The sequence below is a fragment of the Eschscholzia californica genome, unplaced genomic scaffold (assembly GCF_041429995.1).
Source record: "Eschscholzia californica isolate CP2 unplaced genomic scaffold, dmEscCali1.0.p SCAF_5, whole genome shotgun sequence".
NCBI lineage: Eukaryota > Viridiplantae > Streptophyta > Magnoliopsida > Ranunculales > Papaveraceae > Eschscholzia > Eschscholzia californica.
Window position 1 is genome coordinate 52,886,695 of NW_028238472.1, and position 14,946 is coordinate 52,901,640.

At 36.7% G+C, this 14,946-nt stretch overlaps 1 long non-coding RNA gene across 1 annotated transcript; it reads right to left on the reverse strand.

Moving 5' to 3' along the window:
- Positions 1–4,376: 4,376 nt before the first annotated feature.
- Positions 4,377–8,313, reverse strand: LOC147540562 (uncharacterized). Its single transcript, XR_015225822.1, has 2 exons — positions 8,222–8,313; positions 4,377–4,660 (listed from the first exon to the last, which is right to left on the reverse strand). It is a non-coding gene; the product is annotated as an uncharacterized LOC147540562 (long non-coding RNA).
- Positions 8,314–14,946: the final 6,633 nt, after the last annotated feature.

The following is a 14,946-nucleotide window of genomic DNA, read 5'->3' on the forward strand; positions in this document are numbered from 1 at the left end:
GAATACAGAATACATTTTTTTGAAAGTTCTCCTTCATCTCATCTGTTCTCTCTGCCACTTCATCTTATCGCCACCTCATCATCTTTTTAGGCGAAGGTCGCCGACCGGCCAATTTTTCGGCCGGCGACCTTCAAATATAATGAAAATTAAAAGTAAATTTTTTTTCTCTCTCCAATTTTTTTTCTTTCATCTCTCTCTAGAACAGATCTAGAGAGAGGTTTCACGAACAGACCTAGGTCTGTTCGTGATCTTCACGAGTAGACCAGGTTTGTTTGTGTTCTTCACGAACATACCTAGGACTGTTCGTGATACCTCTCTCTAGATCTGTTCTAGAGAGAGAGGAAAGGAAAAAAAAATTGGAGAGAGAGAGGAGAGAGAAAAAAAATTTGATTTTTTTTATGTTTGAAGGACGCCGACCGGAAAATTGGCCGGTCGGCGACCTTCGCCGGAGAAGATGATGAAATGGCGTGAAGATGAGGTGGTAGAGAGAGGTGATGAGATGGAAGAGCCTTTTTTTTATAGCATCTTCTAAAATTGGAAGCCCTTTAGCAATAAAAAGAAGGGTTATTTCCCTAATAGCCCCTAACTTTGTGACCAGCTTCTTGCCTAGCCCCTAACTTTAGCAATAATTCCCGTATGGCCACCTTTTTTCGTTATCTTTAACTTTCTGTTACTCTCTCTCCTCCATCTCATTTTCTCTCTCTGCCACATCATTTGAGCACGTCGCATCATCATCTTCTCCGGCATGGGTTGCCGCCCGACCAAATTCCGGCCGGCGACCTTCAATTTTTTTTTATTCTCTCTCTAATTTTTTTTTAAACTCTCTCTCTCTACAGATCTAGAGAGAGAACAGACCCATTGAAGGTCTGTTCTGGATAAAAATTTGAAGGTCGCCGATCGAAATTTGGCCGGCCGGCGACCCATGCCGGAGAAGATGATGATGTGGCGTGCTCAAATGATGTGACAGAGAGACAAAATGAGATGGAGGAGAGAGAGTAACGGAAAGTTAAAGATAACGGAAAAAGGTGGCCATACGGAAATTATTGCTAAAGTTAGGGGCTAGGCAAGAAGCTGGTCACAAAGTTAGGGGCTATTAGGGAAATAACTCTAAAAAGAAACATAAAAGTCAATCTTATTTGACTAATTTTAAGAAAAGTCTTTCTTCTCCGGAGAATTTTCTTTATTCTCCAAAGCCGCGGCCTATAAGTACCACCCGCCTCACTCCTACCCGATGGATAAAACAAGGGGCATAAGACAAACAGTAAAATAAATATTAAGGTGAGCGGTAATCTAATGATATTGGTACAAAAATAATACCCTAGTAAAATGTGTATTTTATATTATTTTACACATCACTAAAAAATCATTTATATAACAACATTATAAGTTGGTTGCCTTTGAGCACTTTAAAATGTTCATGTCAAAATCAAACCAAATCAATACATTTCAGTTTGATTCAGCAAAAAAAAAAAAAACGTAACTTTGTAGTTAGTCCGGTTTGGTTCAATCAAACCGGCCCTCGATTGCTTTTCCCTAATGAAAATAACAAAGCTCCTAGTGAGAGATAGAAAGGGATGGAACAAACACTCTTATCTTCTTTCAAGAAAAAATATTGAATCTTTTGAAGATTTGATACTAGAAAAATTTGAAAGAAAAGACAGCAGGATTGAAAAAGAAGTGGGCAAGATGTAAAATTCAAAACCCTAGAATAATTTAAGGAATTGTTACTGAAGAAAGCTGACAAATTTGATCCAACATTTGTTTGATGATGATCTATCTTTGAAGAAGATGGAAAAAAAAAACGGCAGTTATATTGTCTCTGTTCTACAGAGAGATTGAGAGAGAGAGAGAAGATGAGATCTGACTGAAAAAAAAACAGAGTGAATTGTTGTGATCTTCACAATTGTGGTCCTTTAGGAATTAGCTAGTTAGATTTGAACTTCACACAAAGATATATATGTTTCTAGTTAGGGTGACGATACAACCACCGAAAATGTAGACGACTTTGAAAGCGAATATAAGATCAAGGGCTAAGATTTTCTCGGAGTCCTATACTCAAATCTAGAGAGAATTGACCTTTAAATCAAAGACGTTGATTTTCGATTCTCTCACGAGTCGACTTTGACTTTCAATTGCCCTATTTTTTCGGTCTAGTTGTGGTAGATGTTTTCTGAGGTTAACTAATCTTTCAAGTTGATGACTAATCTGGCTAACGTTTGAACTTGGTAAAACAAAATGGTTGAATGATTGAAAAATGAAAATAGATTTGTTAATTCTCACGAAAACAATATAAATACCGTAGTTGTTTTAAAGATCATGAAAACGAACACAAAAGAGTGTCGGGCCCACAATTAAGCAAGGTAGGCCATTCGAAAAATGAAAGTTTTATTTAGAAAGGGACTCGTGACGGACTTACTTTCCTCTCGTGCTCATCTCGTTTATTCCACTACTCATCATTTCCGTATCCTATCCCAAATTTAGAAAGCTAAACTATTTTCATTGATGGGTCCTTTATAAACCAAAAGGTCCTATCTGATACTGTTTTCCTATCGTGCAATAGGTCTCATTTTGATATTGCATATTTTTTTGCATTTAATTTATGTATTTCAGTATCAACTAAAATCATAAGTTTAAAGTAAAATCGTTGAATTACAGAAAACAAAACAGAAGATCGACTCAGCCCTTCAGTTGGATGTTGGAGTATCTCCATCAACATACCTTAGAAGAACCATGAGACTGAAAATGGAAGTGGAATTTTTTTACCAATTATAATGGCAACTCCTTTTAGGGTTACCCCTTGTTGTAAATAACAAAACTTGGTGACTCTTAGAGTCACATGTTGGATTTTGGCACTATGCAGGTTGGTGGGCAGGCCCCCAGAGTGGGCCACTAGCAAAGATACAAAATAATGAGGCAGGATATTTCCATCTAGGTATGAAGTTGCTTTTAACCCTTTCTATTACTTTGTTTACTTCTTTATCTTTGGCTTCCATTGATTGAATATCTCATACCTTCACATAAAGAATAGAGGGTCGGCCCTAGTTGTTTTTAGCGGACGGTAAAATTTGTGTCAAATATGTTACTAAAACGACATTATTTGGTGGTTTAGTGTTGCTAATAGGCATAAAAAGTACGAACAAATTAATGACTTGTATCGTTTTAAAGAAAAAAAGTTAACTTCGTGGTAAGGTAAATGAGAATTAAAAGTGAATCGAAAAAGTTTATGATTGATGTAAATAAAGTGTGAATTAATGTATTTGGGTGGAACACATGAGAACCCATTTTGAAAATATGTAGATTGTTAGATGATTGGGGTTTGCCAGACCTTTTTGCACTCTCATTCATCATTGGGGCAGCACCAAAGTAGTTTGGGTTCCACCATTTTTGAATGACAACCACTCTCACAAGAAGCTCATTCATCTTTTGTTGATGAGCAGAGAGAAAGGGTAAAAGAGATGGGTGGAGTACTGGAGCATTAAATCCATAACAATGGATCGAAACTACCGAAAACTAGCTGGTCGGATGAGGGAAGTGATTGTTAGAGTCACTCAGAGTCTTAATTATGAGTATATAATATGCATCGTTGAATTTAAACTACTAAATTTTCTAAAAAAGTTTTGACGGAAAAATACTACTTCTGACTAAGAATTTGAGTGAAGCTCCTGATAATAACAAACGTATTTCGTTAAACAATAACCTTATACTTAAATTCATTTCGTTCGTACAAATCAAATGTTCCATCTATCAATGTCGATATGCACTCACTACCCACTACTATCTTTTCAAGGTTTCTTTTGTAACCAACTATGATATTGAATGTATTGGAATCTAATTTTGATGTCTAAATTGAAAATACTAGCATTTAATTGAGCAGTGTTTAGACTTTGATGGAGCCATCCTTCATGAAAGATCTAAGTCAATGGCCACTACTATGCCTCTTCTCCCTTATCAAAGAGAAATCCTTTTTCTTTTCTTAGCAACCACATTAACTTCTTAAATCATGGATAGATCAATTGTATTTGGACTAATTACAAATATTTATATATAGAGAGAAATCATTAGCATTCACTAATCTTCGTTGCACCACTATTTGTAACAAAAAGAAAAAAAAATTAATCCGTGATTGACTCGCATCATTTGAGAATTAGAATTTACGAAGTAGACAACTTCGGAATCGTTTATTTTGAAATCGGATGTTCAGGAGACTTAGGCTCATTAGCCTCTGACATGTTATCAGAGTTGGTGTCTTAGAATGGGTTGGGACATAGTACCTTGGCCTATATGAAGGGGGAGTGTTGAGTGACTCCAGCCATGGAGTTGAAGAGATGTATTAGTAGTGTCCCACATCGATCGATCATTAGAAATTAGAAAGCAGATAAGCACACAAATTGCATAAAATGCATTTGTTCACATCGTAAAAATGTCACAACCTAAACCAAACTTAAAAGAAAAAGAGAAACACAAGACAAGTTTTTTTGTCCGACAGTAAAATGTAACAACAGCACAAGGGGGAAGAGTTTCCTGCCAACTAACGCTGCTACATCTACCACTATACTACTATAGTAAACCATATATTTCATTCCACGGTCCAACACTTACCGAAGCTGCAGAAGCCTAAGAACCCTGAATTTTGATCAGCTTCTTCGAAATTCCATCCATCCTGTCCACAGAAAACCCCATTTAATCATAACTACAGAAAGTCAGGAAGAGCTATCAATCTAATACTTGAATACAACAACACAGCAGAGTAAATCGTGGTGCATCAACCCTGCCAATCCACTCAAGAAACTTAAAGCTTGAAGCTTAGGCAACAATGCAGTTCAATTTTAAATCATGGTAGAGTATGTGTATCAACTACAAAGTAGTTTGCTTGTATGGAAGAAAGATGGGTTTGTGCTTCAAGGTTTACAATCCAAAGAAACGGTGTTGGAAAGAATGTAAGAAGAAGACTACAAGGATAAGCTACGATTACGGCTTGCATAAACACTGGTCGGTGTACTCCTGTTTGCTTTCGAGGGATTATATATTGATTAACTACCAACGGAGTTATTATTAGATTCAATGCCGATAAAAAAGAGAGCGATAATTCAAATGCCAAAGAGTGTACTTCAAATGAAAGAAAACGTATATGCATCATTGTCTGCACGTCTTTTGCTTGCACTTGTAGAAGATGAAATTAGTCTTGTAGTTGTAACCCTAGAAGATGAGCTTGTCATTTGGGTACTCGATGATTATGAAAACAATATTAGTATGTGGAAACTTAAGAGAAAATATATGATAAAGAGGGAGATATTTTATCTCGAAAGTTCTTTTCAACCCATATTCTTTGACGGCGAGAGGTTGGTTGTAAAAGTCCCGCCACACTCTCCTCATTTTGCAGTGTATTGGCAGGAAAAGAATATCGGAACTCGTGTGTCTGGACTTTTATGCCACACAGATGCTCTAGATGGTTTTCCTTATATAAGCACTCTAGTTGAGGTTCAAGGCAGCAACCAAGGCGACCAACCTAAGCTTCAAGTTCACCACTATGAAGCAGGGAGGGGTTATGTTTATTTTAAGATAATATTCTGTTTTATTAAAATCATGTGACTATTAATATTCTTGTTCTGGTTTCGATTACAATGGTTCTTGTTTTGGGGCATGTCTGATTGAGAAAGAATGACGATCTATTTCTTAACGAGGAAGAAGATGAAGATTTAGAGCATCTTCGTTCTAACTCTTCTCTACCAAATTCATCTTAAAATGTCACTTTAGGTGCTGTTTATTTTCATATGTCACTAGGTTTGAATTCTGATTAGATATCAGAATGTTTGTTTGTCTTAATCTCGATAATAACGGATTCATGTCAATTTTACTATCCAGATTCGTAACTGCAATAATTTGAATAATCATATTGTTTTGTAAGTTGGATGTATTTGAAAACCTACATCTTTATACTACAAATCTTTTACAAACTTGACACGAAACTACTCAATTTTTTTTATGTAATGGGTGATTAAATCTTATAGATTAAGGATGTTGTCAAAACGTTTTCAAGTTAAACATGAACTAAAACTAACCACCTATGTATACTAAAACATTATGGAAATGGGAAATACAACTTCACCAATACCAAATAAGTGAATCTAATAAACATACGAGGAAATGACCACGTTAATAGCTTATATGTGCAGATAGTAGCACAACCATGCCTTAAGTTATAGAAACGGGGAAAGATTGATCCGACAAAACTCTATATCAAGCCGAAGTATAATGCATTATGAAAGTATGAAAGTTAACATAATGATCCTTCCCCCTATCGGTACAGGGGCTTTCTCTACGGATTTCCGTCCAGAAATCTACTCCAAGCTAGTTTCTGCATTAACGGGATCAAGAGCTTGTCTGGGTTATGGGAGGCGGCTCCTGCTTATGTTCTAGCAATGTACTCAATATGTGCTGGACTTACATCGCTGAAATTGATTTTAACGTGGGAAGGAGGAAACTGCAAATAATTTCCAAGTCCGACTCCAACTCCGAGCCCTACTCCTAACCCTCATTTGATCTACCTACCGCTCTAAAAGAAGTACTTACTGAACTGTAAGAGATTGAGTACTTAATAAGACAATATATCTATACTGCAATTCAATTTCTTTTCTTAAAATTAACAAAATAGCAAAACATGAAGAAGAAATAATGCAAACATAAGTTATAAAAAAAAAAAGCAAATAAAGTTTCTAGATTAAGTGAAGTTGATCTCTCTGCTACGGTCGTGTCGGAGAGCATTGTGAGTCAATGGACAAAAGACTTTCAGAGAAAGTAGTGAAAAAACTATTAGGGCACAATTGGGGAATGGAAGGCGGGATTCCACTTACATCCACTTCTGTCATAATAAACTTCTTCCAGTTGTAACAATAAACAGAAACACATTTCTTCTCCTCCGTACGTAATATAGATGATGTTATGAAAATCTTGTCATCGGATCCTACGAAAGTATGAAATTTAACAAAATGATCTTTTCCCATTTGGAAAGGCAATGTGATTGTACTTACTTCACTCCATCTTCCCTTCTTCTCCATCAATCTTCCCTTCTTCTCTTTGTACTCGCTACCATCATCTCTATATATATACATCTTGAACGTCTGATTGTTCTGTCGAACTACCATAGCTAAATTCCCATTCACTTCAAATAATTTACCGACGTCGTTGTCTTTGAAATTGTAGTTAGGAACCTGAACGTGACAAAATATGAAACGAGGGATTGTGACTTTTCTAAACTTCTCACTTCCTACATCAAATGCCTCAAAGGTTGCCGGGCGACTTTGATCTTCCCACTTAGGAGGATACCAATAAATAACACCATTAACATAAACATAATCATCTGTTGGGAAAAAAATTGGGCCTTCTTTGATCCTTCTCCATGTGTTATTATTCTTAATACCTAAGCGTCCAATGGTCAAAACCTCACAAACTGTACCGTCGTAGCCGGGGATCTCTTCTCCCCAACACAGACATACCAATTTGTATTCATCAGTGGAAGGATCAAAACCAAATACATAGAAGGAGTAGTCTGCATCATAGTTCAATGGAAACGAAGGTGATAGTTCTCCGGTGCTGATATTGCATATACGAGCAACATGTTTTTTATAGTTATTAATGAGACAGATTAAACCGTTTATAGGTTTTGAAATGGTATGATAAGAAGGCTTGTTTATCTCCCTTACGGTGTCAACCACTAGTTTTAGTTTATTGGCGGAGGGGACAGTGGAGTGGAGATCACTACCACCATTGTGGTTGTTGTTGTATACTAGTACATGTTCTTCTTTTTCTTCTTGTTCAACCACAAGATCAGCTGTAATGTGCAATTTTTTCTTATTCAGCGAGTACAAACAATCATGTATATCCCGTGGTTTTCTTTCTTCTTCCTTTGTGGGTGGTAGAGGAAGGACAATAAGTATGCGAGGAGGAAGGCGCGTTTTAGAACGGGTGAAGTGTAAATCCATAAGTTGTTGATCTTTCTGAATCAATGAAGACCAATTCTTGGAAACAGATTTGAACCGAAAGAGTGACTTAACAGGAAGTTTAGTCAGTATCTCAAATTCAAACCAATCTTCATCACTATAACAATTATTAGTACTAGTAGTAGTAGTACATCTAACAATACCAAAAGAAGTAGAATGTGATGATGATGACATAGAAGTAGTAGTAAGACCTATACCTGTTCCTCCACCACTTATATTATTACCTTTGGAAGTTGTAATCTTCTTTCTAATACTAACCTTCTTCTTATTCTTATTCTTCTTTCTTTGCCGGCAGAGAATTGCCGGCCGGAGGTTCCTGCGACTGCCGACAACTTCATGTCTCCATTTTCTCCTATCTCTCTCTCTCTTCACTCTTTCTCCCTTCTCTCTCTCTCTCTCCGATCTCTCTCTTTCTTCTCGTTCTCTTCTCTCTCTGATCTCTCCCTTTCTTCTCTTTTTCTTCTCTCTCTGATCGAGATTATATAACATTGAAGAGGAACTAGTTTTGCTACCTTAATCAGAGCAATGATTACCCGAAGCAAGATCAGCATGGGTAATTGCCATTTTTTCCGGCTAGGTAGTATTGGGTCAAAACTCGAAAGTGATTCAGATGATAATTGAACATGGGTAGCAAAATTGAGTTTCTGACAATGTAATAGAAGTTCAGAGAGAGAAAGAGAAAGTCTATTAGTATATAGATTGAGAGAGAGAGAGAATCGAATTGCTCAGTGGCGTGGCTGAAATTTTGGAGGCCCGGTGCGAACTTTTAACTGGGGCCCTTCATCGTGTGATGCAAGAATCGAAAAATATTTATATGCAATATATTAATAAAATAGCTAAAATTAACTAAAGATTATTAGGATGACAAAAGAAATGCACATTTAGAGAAGAAGACATACAATCCTATTGTATTTTAGTATGTGAGAGGAGGGGAGGGAAAGAGAGAGATAAAACAATAGCATAGAGAGAAAAGAAATGAGAAACATAAAGATAAAATTAAATGAAAATATAAAAACACCAAATAGAGAACAAAATTGGAGAGGCCTTTAGAGTAGATTTTTTTTTTTTTGGAACTGCCTTTAGAGTAGTTACAACATAATAATATTGGCTTTATATTTGGAGTGGGTTTCCTTAGGTATCATATCTTAGGGTGCCCTTAGGTGTAATATCCTATAAAACTTCGAAAAAAATATGATTTTAGTTTGTACAGTAGGGGACTCGAACACGGGACCTTGTGGGCGCGAAACTGTGTCGTCTACCAACTAGGCTACTTAACTCTTCTTGCATGTTGTCCAACATTTCTTCTTTTATAGTTTAACAGCTTTAATATTACCAATATGGGGCCCTTAGATGGAGAGGGGCCCTGTGCGACCGCACCGGTCGCACCCCCTCTACCACGCCCCTGGAATTGCTTGTGAGAAAGGGGAGGGTGAGGAGGAGTTGATGGTTTGGTTGATTCTTTTTATGGTTTACTTTCTTTTAGTGGTAGGTGTTTCATAGAAGGACATAAGTTTATGTCATTATACTTTACAAAAAGAAATAAATGTGATTACAAGGGAACAAATCAGAGGATGATTTTATGATTGTTCCTGTTATAATGGGCAGATATGGTTTGGAGGTCGCCGGAATTTTATGGAGGTTGCTGGAGAAGAAGAAGAGGGAAGAAGCTGAAAATGAAGTGTTTGGAGGAAACAAAAAAAATTTGTTTCCACCCAAAACTTATTACCTCAGAAATTTTGCATATTTCCCCGAAACACCGACCTTTGGAAATAACTAAATTTCAGAGTTTACACAATTTTTATCTTTCTATGTTTTTATTTATTTATTTTATTTTATTTAAGTCTAAGTTTGTCAATGGATATCCGAATATTTGACATCCGATCCGCATTCGAATTTTAAAAAAATATCTGAAATTTCGGATACCAAATGCAGATTCGGATATTCTTTATCGGATATCTGATAGGGTAACGCTAATATTCGATCCAATAAATATCCGTATCCGATAAGTAATATAAAAAAAATTTAAATTTAAATTTATTCATAATAATATATAAAATGTATGGTTGAGATTTATTATTTACTTAATGGTTAAAATTTTAAAGGAAAAACTTCAAACTTTGTTAAAGTTTCGGGATACTCGGATATTACCATATATCCGTTAATATTATCGGATTCGGATATTGATTTAAAATATCCGTCGGATAATTATCGGATTCGGGTATTCGAATAGATTATAGGATTCGGATATGGATATGTCTATATCCGATCAGATAAGCTGCCGTTTACAGGCCTAGCAAACAGTAGCGGATAATTATCCCATGACCTTACAGTCATAGCTAAAATCTAACCTACACCGAAACCACTATGCCAAGTCCTTCTTCATTTTCATATAATACATCATTAGATAAATATATAGATTTCTATATACTTATATTAAGAAAAATATTTACAACTACTGTTATTAGTTTTTGGGATGATCCAGGGGGTGCAGCCGCACCCCCTCGCACCTCCATGGATCCACCCCTGGGCCTTTAGTGCCCGTTTATGGACTGTATATTTTCCCATGTCATGTGTTTTTGGACTGTTATATTTAACTTTCTTTTTTTGAAAAAAGACGCCCAAAATGCAACACTGGAAAATGGGAGTCCAAACAGCAAGTCAACCGTACGAAATGAGGTCCGAACAACAAATCTCTCAAGTTCCATCCGTCAACTATGGACGTTGTGGTTTTTTTAGGCACATCATAACATTTTGTAGTAGAAGAGTCAAGTTGAATCCGACTAAAGAATAAGAGACGCAGACCGGAGATCTACACGCCCACAGTTGACGCAAGAATAGAAGAAGGTTGAAGAACCAAAGGTTATATAATTAAGTTGGTGGTAAGTTCAGATCCCGACATACCGGATACTGAGGAGAGTCGCCCGTTTAGCTAGTTACAAGAGCCAATAATTTAATGGACACATTCCCAATCAAGACCAACCCACAAAGTTTAGTCCCTCAAACAACCTGATGGGACTGTATCCCACCTAGGCATGCTAAACTCATCTCAAAATCACATTGATCACAAGAATGGCTCCATCCTTAATCTCACAATCCAAAAACTCATCTCAAAATCATGAACTTCTGAGATGAGATTTATAATCAAACCCTAATTAAACAAAATCTGCAAACCTTGGTTGATCTGGGCGGTTAAGTCATAATCTTTACCCTAGATATTTTGATTCAACAATTAGATCTTTTAAATTGGAAGACATAAGAGATTATTTGTTTATCAAGAAACCTAAGGTTATGGTTTTTGATGAAGAAAGATATATTACCACAAATTACAAAGAGAAAGATAGAGGAAGTAACGGACGGGAGGAGAGAGCGTGTGTGTCAAGGAGAGAGACCGTGATTATGGTGTTTTTAAATGCAGGGGGTGGGTGGTGGTGGTGTTTATTGATGGTGATGGGTGGTGGTGGTGGAGCGATTGGTTTCTACGGCAATTTCGGGTGGTGCTTCATGAAGGTGGTGTGGTGGTAATGTGATTTCTATGGTGGTGTGATGGCGACGATTCTCCGGTGACGGAGGCGGTTTTCTGGCGGCAGCGGCAGTTTTCCGGTGTCGACAACGGTTTTCCGGTGACGGCGACGGTTTTCCGGCAAGAAGGCGGTGGTTCTTTTATAAGTTTTACTGTAATATTTTGTCGACCTTTAGGGTCTTTTCATTCACGATCTTTAGGATCTTTTGTCGGTCTTTAGGGTCTTTTGTTTGAGTCAGTGTCTAGTCCCATTTCTTTCTCTTCATGAGGCACTTTGCATTTAAAGGTATGTAACTCTCATGAAGTTTTCAGAGGAGAGAAATAAGAATGATGTATCATCCATGTAAACAATGTGATTTTATCACTTATTAATGGAAATGGTTCCCTTGGCTTCAAAAAAAAAAATGTTGTCTCTTCTTTAGGCACCCACGTTAAATCCCACAAAGTACGAGATATTGTTCTTAGTGAAAGCTTTGCAAACCTCCCAAAAGTCCTCCACAGTGACGAAAACGCATTGTTTGCCTACCCATAGAGCACTACACAACTACACCGTGGACCTCTCCACGAAATTAATAATATTTCAGTGCCTGAACTCGGTCGTCTTAAAACGACTTATCGTAACCAGTCAAGTTTTTCCCTTGGGTATGTTGGTAAAGGGGCTGCAATGAACCTTGTCGTCAACTTGCTAATCATTCCTTATTTTTCACACTAATAGGGATTTTGACCTCCCCATGCCTCAAGTTTTTCAGTATGTAGAATGTCAGAAATCAAGCAATTTAGATAATAAAAGTAAATCAATATTTGTTGCTCACTTAAACCCTACAACTCTCTCTCCACTACTAACCCCCGAGATCCAAAAATAAGATAGCGCCACATAAATCGAATAACCACCCACTCTTTACAGGAGTTTGGGCGAACATAAGTAAACATGCGGGCGAAAAATTCTGTAAACGGCTAAACTGTTTCTCGGACATTATGTTGGGCCATTTTCGAGGAACATGAGTGCTTACATTACATTAAAATTAACAAATAAGGAGTGAATAAAAAGAACACAAGGCCCAAATGACAATTAAAGAAAATCAGGGGCACAAATAACTGTACTCCACTAAAAATAAAGAAGAGTATATGGTGGCCGGTGGGACTCGGGAACTCTTGCACTCTTTCTTTCCTTTTTTTTTTTTTTTTTTTTTTTTTTTTGTTGAAAGAGAACCTTTGCACTCTAAAACAGTGTACAAACCATCATGGCCAGATGAGTTTTGATAAGCGTTACATATCTTTTATAACCGATAATGGCCTGTACTGCTGCCTGATAGACACAATTCCTAATTTCAGGGTGTGGTTCAACTGTCTATATAAAAGGGCTCATAATAGTTGAATCATAAAGTCTTGGGGTCTCTTAGCACCTCTTCTCTAGCTCTGTTGTCGGCCTATATATACATCTTAGACACTAACTCTGTATGGTGTTTAAATCTATAGTATTTTAAAACCGAATTTGTAAGTTTGACCCGACCAGAGCAAATAATTTAAATGGACACAAAAATTTGTTCCCCAAGAGCAACCCGCGAACTTTAGTGCCGCAAACAACCTGATGAGACCAATTCCAATCCCAAGCGGGCATGAAATTTAGTCCCGCAAACAACCTGATGGACCGATTCACATCCAACATAAGCATGAAAATTAGTCCCGCAAACAACCTAATGGGACGGATTCCCATCCCACATAAGCATGCTAAACACGAACTCCATTTTAAATGATGCTAACAAAGAAGTTTTGACCGAATTGTGGTGGTTAATTTAGTTTTATAATGCTTGTTAGTAGTTTGTAGTTATGTCTCAAACATAAAAATGGTTGACTCACGAAACTTTACTTTAGGGCTATAATGCGGAACATAAAAATGCAGAGAAACATGATATGTTCCACTGTGGGGTGCTATTTTTTTCAACACATTTTCATGTGATAAGAAAGCTTTAGACAATTCTCTCAAGGAGAGTTAGGCCTAGTGAGCTCTAACAACTTCCTAGAGGAAAGTTAGGCCCACCGGGCTTTAACATCTTCATGAGTGATGCAGGGGAAATAAAAATAGAACTATGAAATAACAACAAGGAGTTTTTGATGGACCTAAAATCTTGCCAGACCCTGTTGAGGTATGGAATCCAAATCTTAGATCCACAAAAAGCCCAATAATATGTTGAAGGCGCCCACTGGCAAAATATTCAATACTTTAAGAGGCCTGGGCCTAATCCAAATTTCCAAATGTGACACTAAAGGAACCTATCTATCTAGTGAAACTCTATCGAAGTTTATAACTACCAGTCTAATGGAATTATATTGGGTCAATGACGAAACTCGACAATATTTATTGTATATTAAAACGATAACTTTTAACATTAAAGTCCATTAACATTCAATCATCAACAAATTTGGCTATCTTAAGCCAATTATTCATGTTTGCCATTGAGGGGACTTTCATTCAAAACCTAATACTAATACTTCTCTTTTAAACAACCAGATTTATTTTTATTTTTCCTAAAATTAGAAGGGTCATTAAGATGAATTAACTTATATATATACTTTAAGTAATTAGTCATAATCAATATAACATCAAATTTGGAGGAGTTGACTGAAAATAACACAATCTTGGCCACTATTTGCTTAGACAAGTCAATGAAGGTCAATGAGTCAACCATAATCTATGGCCGAGATTTATGGTGGATATTACTAGTGGGTGAACAAAATATCAAACCTAAAAAGATGTGTTTGGCTTTTTGAGTGTTCTCTTGGGTTATTTCCTGATTGGGCCCTTAAGTGTGACTAGATTCCCGTTTGACCCCAAAGTATGAGAAATATCGAGATGAATTCCTTTTCTATCTTTCCGTCCACAAGTTGTTATGTCACATTTTCTCTTCCTAAATTACCTTTCCTTGTGCCAGGCGTCGTGTCAGGTCCCATTGTCAGGAAATTTGGGGGTAGTTCACTTATTATGAAAAACAACCGGCACTTGGGAAGGAATCACAATCTGTAGATGTAAAAAGTATCTAGGAATATTTGGTCGTCAAAATTGAGTGGAAATTGGTCGCCTTACAGTTAATGTTAAATAGAAATTTGGGTGATGGTTGTCTTCTTAACATGACAACTCAGTAATTTGTGTAGGTTTGACCCACATACTCTCTTAAATGTTTTTCCTTTCCAACACAACCCAATGCAAATATAATGAATATGATTCCTTTCCAAGCGCCGATTGATTTTTGATAAGAAAGTGAATTTAAGATTTATAGAGATTTTGTTCAAAAAAAACTTCTCTAATGGGACACTCTAATGCTCTATGATGATCTGGAGCATTTATTAATAAATAAACTGAAACTCTCGAAGAGTGTCTCTATATGGACACTTAAAGTGACAATTAGGAAAAAAAGATCTTCACTGACATTT